The sequence below is a fragment of the Lynx canadensis genome, chromosome E1 (genome assembly GCF_007474595.2).
Source record: "Lynx canadensis isolate LIC74 chromosome E1, mLynCan4.pri.v2, whole genome shotgun sequence".
In the NCBI taxonomy this organism is placed as follows: domain Eukaryota; kingdom Metazoa; phylum Chordata; class Mammalia; order Carnivora; family Felidae; genus Lynx; species Lynx canadensis.
Genome location: NC_044316.2, coordinates 35,997,947 through 36,007,496, shown reverse-complemented (window position 1 = coordinate 36,007,496; position 9,550 = coordinate 35,997,947). Strand labels below are relative to the sequence as shown.

General features: G+C 51.8%; 1 long non-coding RNA gene across 1 annotated transcript; it reads right to left on the bottom strand.

The window, feature by feature from the left end:
• Positions 1–524: 524 nt before the first annotated feature.
• Positions 525–4,092, bottom strand: LOC115501644. The gene is made up of 3 exons (XR_003964873.1): positions 3,873–4,092; positions 2,105–2,129; positions 525–921 (listed from the first exon to the last, which is right to left on the bottom strand). It is a non-coding gene; the product is annotated as an uncharacterized LOC115501644 (long non-coding RNA).
• Positions 4,093–9,550: the final 5,458 nt, after the last annotated feature.

Below are 9,550 nucleotides of genomic sequence, written 5' to 3'. Positions count from 1 at the left end.
TCTAGTTTTGAAGGAGACCACCCACCGCAGTGGTTCAAGAGAGCAGCCAAGGCCCGGACCAGATTGGAGATAGACATGGGAGGAAAAAAAAAAAAAAAAAACAACAGAACTATTTTTTTTTTTTAACGTTTTATTTTTTTTTCTTTATTTTTTTTTTCAATGTTTATTTATTTTTGGGACAGAGAGAGACAGAGCATGAACGGAGGAGGGGCAGAGAGAGAGGGAGACACAGAATCGGAAACAGGCTCCAGGCTCCGAGCCATCCGCCCAGAGCCTGACGCGGGGCTCGAACTCACGGACCGCGAGATCGTGACCTGGCTGAAGTCGGACGCGTAACCGACTGCGCCACCCAGGCGCCCCTTATTTATTTTTGAGACAGAGACACAGCACAAGCGGGGAGGGGCAGAGAAAGAGGGAGACACAGAATCGGAAGCAGGCTCCAGGCTCCGAGCTGTCCGCACCGAGCCCGACGCGGGGCTCGAACTCACAAACGGCGAGATCATGACCCGATATGAAATCAGATGCTTAACCCACTGAGCCACCCAGGCGCCCCCCAAACTAGAGCTACTTAAGGAGTTGAAACCAGCAGGATTTTTGTGACCCATTAGATGCCAAAGAATGAGGGCCTATTTGCTAGGGCCGCCATAACAAATGAACGCGAATCGGGTGCCTTCAAGCAACAGAAAGTTATTCTCTCACAGTTCAGGTTCTGGAAGCCCTCAGATGTGCAAACCCAAGGTGGTGTGGGCAGGGCCGCGCTCCTCCCAGAGGCTGTAGGAGACAGTCCGTTCTTTCAGTGGCTGTTGGCATTCCTCGACTTGTGGCTTCACTCCAATCTCTGCCTCCGTGGTCACAATACCTCCTCAGTGTGTGTTCTCTGTCCGTCTCTTAAGGACACTTGTCACTGGATTTAGGGGGCACCTGGATAATCCAAGGTAAAAGATAATCACGTCTTTTGTCATATAAGGCGGTGCTCTCTAGCTATATAAGGTAACGGTCACAGGTTCTGGGCCATGGACGTCTCTTTTCGGGGGAGGGGGCACCATTCAACCCACTCCCGGAAGGTAGGGAAGGATAAGTACTAGGGTTCTGACCCAGGCCACCAAGGTAGACAACACAGAAGAAAGAGGGGCTTGCGGGGAGGGAATTTCAGCTTTAAGCATGCTGACTCTGAGGGACTCGTGGGGACAGTCAGTAGGCAGTGGGAGAAATGTGTCGGCAAAGGGCTGGGCCGGAGACGAAAGTCATTGTTGACATAGGGCGGTCTCGCTGAAACCGCACGGCGAGGGCACCAGCCTGGGCAGGGGAGATGGAAACGGTGGGGACAGACCCCGAAAAACATCAACCGTAGGGGGTGGGCAGTCATCCAAGACGGGAAGAAAAGCCAGGAGAGAAGTGGCAGGCTGAAAGGCCAGCGAGAAAACAGCTTCAGAAAAGGAATTCACCCAATAGGGTCAAATACTAGGAGGGTAGGGCTGGAAAGACACCTTTGACTGGGAATTGAACAGACATGCAAACACGTCTGCTTTCTCCCGTTTAAAAAACCCACATATGGGGCGCCTGGGTGGCGCAGTCGGTTGAGCGTCCGACTTCAGCCGGGTCACGATCTCGCGGTCCGTGAGTTCGAGCCCCGCGTCGGGCTCTGGGCTAATGGCTCGGAGCCTGGAGCCTGTTTCCGATTCTGTGTCTCCCTCTCTCTCTGCCCCTCCTCCGTTCATGCTCTGTCTCTCTCTGTCCCAAAAATAAATAAACGTTGAAAAAAAAATTAAAAAAATAAAAAATAAAAAAAAATAAAAAACCCACATATGCTCTGGGCCGCCTGGGTGGCTCAGTCGGTTGAGCGTCTGACTTCGGCTCAGGGCATGTTCCCCCAGTTCATGGGTTCGAGCCCCGCGTCGGGCTCTGTGCTGACCGCTCGGAGCCTGGAGCCTGCTTCCGACTCTGTGTCTCCCTCTCTCTCTGCCCCTCCCCGGCTCGCACTCTGTCTCCCTCTCAAAAATAAAATAAACATTTAAAAAAATTTTTTTAATAAATAAACATTAAAAAACAAATCACATTTTAAGAAGTTCAAGTATAGTTCTATGAAGCAAACACAATCACTCACATTTCCATCCGGTTTTTTCCATGAGCTTAAAAAAAAAAAAAAAAGACCATTCACATGTGTGTCCACATGGATGCGTGTAGGCACCTGCCTTGATTCCCGTCGTAAGCATCCTTCTCCCAGTCCTCCCTGAGGGCCTGTCCCCAGCTGGGGGGCCTGAGTTCCGGACCTCGGTGAGGCTACCACCCCCCCCCCCCCGCCGCCCCCTGCAAGCCTGTGGGAGTGTGACCCTCCTGACCAGGGACACTTTTCCTCACCTCCTCCCACGGAAGCTGCTGCACCTGTTTGACCTGAACAAACACCAGGCGCTTTTCCCCGGGTCAATATTTCACATTCGTTGTCATCCATCCTCAACATCTGCTCCGGGAGGGAGGTGTTGTCTCTGCCCTCCCACTTCGGACCGCCTCATGGTGTCCCCCCCAACCCATGCCCCCCCCCCAAAGAGGCTCTCTACAAGCCCCCAGGGCAGAGGCGCTTCCTCCTCAATGCTGCTCAGCATGTATCCTCTTTTCCTTTTTAAATCCTCTAGCTTCTGCCTGAGCTAATAAACTCTCTTAAATTACAAGGAGAACCGCCTCCATCTGGAAGCCTTCCCGGATTGCTGAACACTCGGGTACCCGGTCAACGCTGGCCGCCTCGTGTTGAATTCAGTGATCCTGCCCAGGCTTCAGCCGGCACAATCCAATCCCTGCGGGTCCCTCTGTGCTTTTGGATGTAAATGGTCAATTCCCCCGGTATCCGCCAGTGGGCCCAGAGTCTAGCCAAATGTCTGGCTTGCCCCCCTCTGCTTCCCGACTAGCTGCTTCCCACCGTCACCATGAAGGAGCCCTGGGAGACACATCTTCATCTGAACAGCGTCTCAAAATAGACGAGGAAGAGAAAAACCAATGCAGAAATGTGACGAAATACAGTGCAAAGCCTAACTAGGAATCGTTCCCAATATTTGTGTTTTTGCTCCCCACATTGGCTGGCAAAGGCATTTTCCAATTGCTCTAATCAGCTTCCAAGAACAGGGACAGACTCTGCCAGTCTGTTCTCTCCCCTCTGTGCTAATCAGTGACCCCAGGACGCCTCATTTATTATTATGACATTATTTAAAACCGACACACATTGAGTGTTTCCTGTAAGTCAGTCCTGTAAGCCCTTTGTATCTTATTTTAGAGTTTATTTATTTTGAGAGGGGGGAAGGGGAGGGGCAGAGAGAGAGAGAGAGAGAGGGCGCAAGAGAATCCCAAGCAGGCTCTGTGCGGTCAGCGCAGAACCAGACGCTGGGCTCGAACTCGTGACCCTGGGATCACGACCTGAGCGGAAATCAGGAGTCTGAACGCTCAACCGACAGCTGCCCAGATGCCTCTATCTATCCCTTTTTATAGCGGAGGGAGCCAAGGCTTAATGAGGATGAAGATTGGCGGGGGGTGGGGGGGTGGGGGGGGTGGGGAGGAGGTGACACAGCGGGGGGCTGAGGGCGGGGCTGGAACCAGGGTTTAGGTTTGTAACACTATCCTGTTTGGGGAAACAGCAAATCCCCGCTGTGGGAGAGGGGGAGGGCTGGGTGTGGAGCTGAGCCTAACTTCCTCTCACCAGCCATTCCGTCCTCTCTGCAATAAAAGTTCATAGTCCAGGAAATTCCCTGCAAATGACAATGACCCTGAAACTTTCCCAAAGATAAGAACTGCTTGGCCGGTGGGGGGGAGGGGGCTCCCCTCACCACGTCTCTCCCCCCCACCCTCCCCGCCCGGTAACTCTTTCTTTGCCAGGCTTTCCAGCCTACCTTCAAGTCGGGACAAATCCTCCTACAGCCGCCCAGATCCCGGTCCGCCATCCCCATCGGGGGGACCCGTCCTGCCGTCCCACCCAACCCCACCTCTCCCTTCCTTCCCATCTGCCTTCTGGGAGTTTTTGCAGCTCACAGCCTCCACTCGGCCCCAGAAAATCAACTGTTACTGTTAAGCAGTGGGGAGACTTAGGCAGGGCGGCAAAGAGTACTTGTAAAACAGAAACGTACTCGGGTCTAGGAAACTGCTATAAATGGGCATCTTGGCAAGGCCAGCGCTCCCTCTCCTGCGTGTAAACCCCGGGCGATTGCCAAACGGAGCGTCTGTTTATCAACTGCCGCGGATTCAGGAAGCGCCCGTCACCAGGGCAACCCCTCCAGTCCCCTGCCTCCAGAAGTGACCACCCCTGAGATGAAAAATCGCCCTTGGGAAGAAACTAAGGAGCTTTTACTGTTTGCTCGGGGCTTCACATCCTTTGTTGTCGGGAAATTCCTCCTGTAGCCGACATCCGTCTCTGTTAATACATCCCGCACAATGGGGCTGTTTTTGTTGTTGTTCCCCACCTACCGCATAATATTTCCTTTTGATTTGAGCAAAATCGTGGGCTTCGAATGCGTGTATGGTAAGCACTGTGTTGAGCACTTTGTATTTGGTCGTTTCAATCCCCACAACAAACCATGAATCGTTAACGTATGAACAATTAATGATTAAAGAGATCATTAATGTACCCATTTTACAGACGGGACATCCAGGCTGAGAGAGGTTGAGTCAATTGCCCAAGGTCATACAGTAACGGAGTTGGGATCTGAGTTCAGACAGTCCAACTTGAGAGCCCCCATGCTTAATTATTAACGCTTTGCGTCTCCCTGCAGTTTTCACCTCCATAAACCCGCCTTTATTCCCCTTTGACCCAGGAAACCTACAACGGGTCCCAAAGAACCCAAACACGTATTTTAGAGCCAGAGCCAAGGAAGGTTTCCTTCCCATCACACAATTCAATCTCTGACCGCGTCCACACCAGCCACTGCCCCTGGACAGCCCTGCCCTGCTCTCGTCCCTCTCAACAAAGAGGTTTCTTAACCGAAACTGGGGGACCATGAGAGCCATTCAGGAAAGCTCCAGAGAACCAGCAGCCCTGGTCACAAGGGAAAAAGGAGCCCCTGTTTCGGACGAGATCTGGCACGTTTAGGGTGGTGTGGCCCTAGACAAAGGAGCCCCTATTTCAACGTGGCTGTATTTGCTAATTAAAAACAAAACGCCTTTGTTTATTTTTATTTATTTATTTTTTTTTGAGAGCGAGAGAGAGAGCAGGGGAGAGGGGCAGAAAGAGAGGGAGACAGAGGGTCCCAAGCAGGCTGCACGCCATCACCACAGAGCCTGACGCGGGGCTCGAGCCCACGAACCTCGAGATCGTGACCTGAGCGGAAAGGAGAAGTCAGACATTCGACGGACGGAGCCACCCAGGTGCCCCAGCAAAAGACCTTTTAAGGAAGAGTTATTTGGGGGGAATTATGCATTCAGTAGTGTTGATGGGAACTCAGCGTTGAATTCCTAGTGAGCAAACCGCAGAGGAAAACACCTCGTGTCTCCTGTGGTCGGTCTGTCCTTCCGCTCCTACCTCCCCTCCCTGCTTCCCACACGGCCACATCTGTCCCGCCCCTTCTCTACCCCACGGGGTCTGTCACTGGCCCTGAGTTTTGACAACCCTATACCTGTGTCTCCAGAGAGCACTCAGGCCAGCAGAGCTTCGTGGTCCAGAGCCCAGACCCTGGAACCAGACCTCCCGGCCACAGTCTTAGGCAAGTTACCTTGGTGTCCCCCTTTGGCAATGGTCGTGACAGTCTTTGCTTCAGCTCGATGAGTTGACATGTGTAAAGCATTTAGAACATAAAGAGCATGGGTTTGAAGTCAGCCTTGAATCCTGACTTTCAGCAACTTCCTTAACCTCTCTGAACTTGTTTCCCTGTCTGTAAAACGAATCTAATAACATCTCCCTCTCATTAGGGTTCTTGAGAGGATTAAATGAGACAATATGGGTAAGGGACTTAGCACAGGGTGTCATTGGAGGTGAACGCTCAGTAAGTGGCCCTTGTGGGGGCACCTGGGTGGCTCAGTCAGTTACGCATCCCACTTGGGCTCAGGTCATGATCTTGCGGTTCACGAGTTCAAGCCTCACGTCGGGCTCTGTGCTGACAGCGCAGAGCCTGGACGCTGCTTCAGATTCCGTGTCTCCCTCTCTCTCTGCCCCTCCCCTGCCACCCTGCTACCACTCTGTCAAAAACACACGAAGTCCCCTCGTGTATAAATTGGAGACCAAAACACCGCAGGAATTCTGTAAGGCCCGAAGGACATGCCTTGGGGTTTCCCTTTCCCTCCGTCCTGCTCCATCCCACCTACTGCCTGTGGGATGCTGACTCGGCCGGCAAGGCCCACTCAAAATGCTGCCTCTTCCCAGAAGCCTACCTGTGTCCCCTACCCGACGCCGACCGGTTCGGACTCGAATTCCTAGACCCTCAGTTCTGTTCTTGTCTCCTGTCCCTTCTGCCCCTTGAAGGCTGAAGGGACAGCACCTCTTCCTGTTCGGCATCTCCCCAGCGGAGGAACTTTTAAGTGCAGGAAATACCACCCCTCTTAAATCTTACCTCAAGACCAAGCAAGATGGGAGTGGGGGGCAGCCGTTGTTCCTGACCCTTATCTTCCGGGGCTTGGCGGTAGAGCCTTCGCAGGAAGAGGGGACCCCCGGCCCGGCCGGCCACTCGGCGGCTGAGCTCACGAGCAGCCCCCGGAGCCCTCTGGCGGGCAGTCTGGGCCTCCGCAGAACACTCCGTTGGGTTTACTCCCTCCCCGGGGCCTTTTCGAGGGCATGGAGGGAGGGCCCTTGACACTTCAGGAGCGCCTCCCTCATGTCAAGAATATTAAGATGCCCTCACACATCCCACGTGAGATGTGTTTATCTCCACACTCTGTACAAGTGGGGTTGCAGTTGATCGGTTGGTGTTCTGTGGCCATTTGTTTGGCAGCCATTTACTTAACTATTTATGAGTTTCCGTTTTGCAATTTCCTCTTTTCATTTTGAAATCAATCGCATTTTCCCGTGCTTTACCCCTAGTCGCTCGGCCTAAGCCAAGCCTAAGGGATGGGCGGCCGTGTCTCCAGTGCCTAAACCGGGTTGGTTAGATCCTGGGTCCCAGAGCTTGTCAACTCCAGAGCCCATTTGGACCACATGCGTCTTATCGGTCTTTCCACCTATCATCTATCTATCTATCTATCTATCTATGTGTCTATTTATCTATCATCTATGTATCTATCATCTATCTATCTATCATCTATTTATCTATCTACCTATCTATCTATCATCTATCTGTTTACCTATTATCTATCTATCATCTATCTATCTATTATCTATCATCTATCTGTCTATCTATTATCTATCATCTATCATCTATCTGTCTATCTATCATCTATCTATCTATCTGTCATCTATCTATCTACAGGTTTCTCCCCACTATCCAAAAGTGGAACGATCCTATGAAACCTTCTGTAAGCCAAAATGGCATAAAGGGAAGACGCCCTTAGCAGTAATTTATACGGAGAATTTCCGCCTTTCTGGTACCTTAGGGCACTTCTTGCAAATGGAGGCACAAAACAAATGGAGATAAAGCGCAGATGCCCACAGTCAGGGCAGAGCTCTGGAGGCTTGGTGTTGGGACGCTGAGGGTGGTTGGGAGGGACCGGGGAGCTTGGCGGGGCCACTCTGCTGCTGGGGGTGCTCGCTGCCTCGACAGACTTCTCAGCTCACTGCAAAACTAACGCTGGGCGAGTGCTGTTTTCACTTGTTTTTATAAAAGCAAAGATACCCTTTGGGTTTCTCTCAGTGAGTGAAAACAGGTACTTATAAAGGTCTTTTGTAAGAGCAAAGTGGCCTGATGGCTTTGGACAAGCGGTGGGCACCTGCGCCTGTCCAGTTGCCAAGGATGGGAAGGCAGCCATTGGGCAGGAGCTGGAGAAGCGGCGCGTGGTGTGAGACTGCCCTCTAGAGGTTGTGCCCGGAAGGTGCAGGTGGGGAGGCCCCTGCCTGGGCGATTAGCCACCCACCGCTCCTTCACTGGCATTGACTGAGCCCCCACCTGTCCCAGACACCATGCACACGCTCTCGGAACAAAGGGTGACACAAAGAGGGTACAAATGGGCAACCCCCATTTTGGAGCGGCTGCTGCACACACATAACGCGCAATTACAGCTGGGGGCAATGACTACCCTAATAGCTGTGCGTACCGAGTTCTGTGGGAGCACAGGGGGAACGGGAAGAAGTCTGGAACCACAGGGGAAGGCATCACAGGTGAGGTGACATTTACCTTGGGCCTTGAAGGGTGAGCAAGAGGTTTCCAGGCAGCACTGGGAGGAAAGGGATTCTGGGGCGCATGAGCAAAGGGCGAACAGCCCAAGACCCATCTGGAGAGGCAGGTGGGGCAGATGGCGAAGAAACTCCCATTCGAAAAACAAAAATGTGATGCTCTGGCCAAACCAGAGGGAGGCCTGACCCAGCCGCACAAACGGCCCCAACGTCCGGGGGAGTCAGACATACCCAGGACCATGAGATCAGATACTTAGACACAGCAGCTGTGTCTCAAAGGGACAGCGCTGATCCAATGGAAGGGGCGAGGTCCGGGGGAGCAAGGGTGAGACCAGGAAAGCAGAGCCCCTCTGTCCTCTGGGCACCTCCCACCTAAGTGTAATTTGTGTGTAAACTACGTACAAACGGACTGGCAGGTGATCGGTTCTGCCACCAGGTTGTTTCGAGACTTCGAGCAAGTCACTTAATGAGGCAGAACCCGTGTGCTCATCCTGAAAAGGGGACTATGATAATAACACCCGTATCAGGGTATGATTAATACCACATATCAGAACAATACCACCTACTGGGGTTGTTTGAGGATTAAAGGAGATGAAGGCATAAAAAAGGACGTCCTTAACTTGGTGCCTGGCACCCGGCAGAAACTCAGTAAAGGTCAGCGAGTTCCCACAATTCCACCCTTTTTTTAAAGTGCATTTATTTATTTTGAGAGAGGAAGAGACAACAAGGAGGGGAAGGGCAGAGAGAGAATCCCAAGCAGACTCCCAGGCTCAGAGCTCAACCCAGCACTCGAGCTCACGAACTGTGCGATCACGACCTGAGCCAACATCAAGAGTTGGATTCTTAACTGACTGAGACACCCAATTGCCCCTCCCACAATTCCATTCTTGACCGACTTTTCTTCTTCTTCTTCTTCTTCTTTCTTCTTCTTCTTCTTCTTCTTCTTCTTCTTCTTCTTCTTTTCAGGAATAGAATTTACTGATTCATCACTTACTTATAACACCCAGTGGTCATCCCAACAAAGGCCCTCCTGTCGCCAATGGCCCATTTAGTGCATTCCCCCCCCCCCAACAACCCTCAACTTGTGCTCTGTATTTCAGAGTCTCTTAGGTATGGTTTGTCTCCCTCTCTCTCTTTTTTTTTAAATTAATTTTGCTTCCCTTCCCTTATGTTCATCTGTTGTGTACCTTGAGTTCCGCATATGAGCGAAGTCACACGATATTTGTTTTTCTCTGACTTATTTCGCTTAGCATAACATACTCTAGTTCCATCCATGTGTGGCAAACGGCAAGATTTCATTCCTTTTCACTGCCAAGTAGT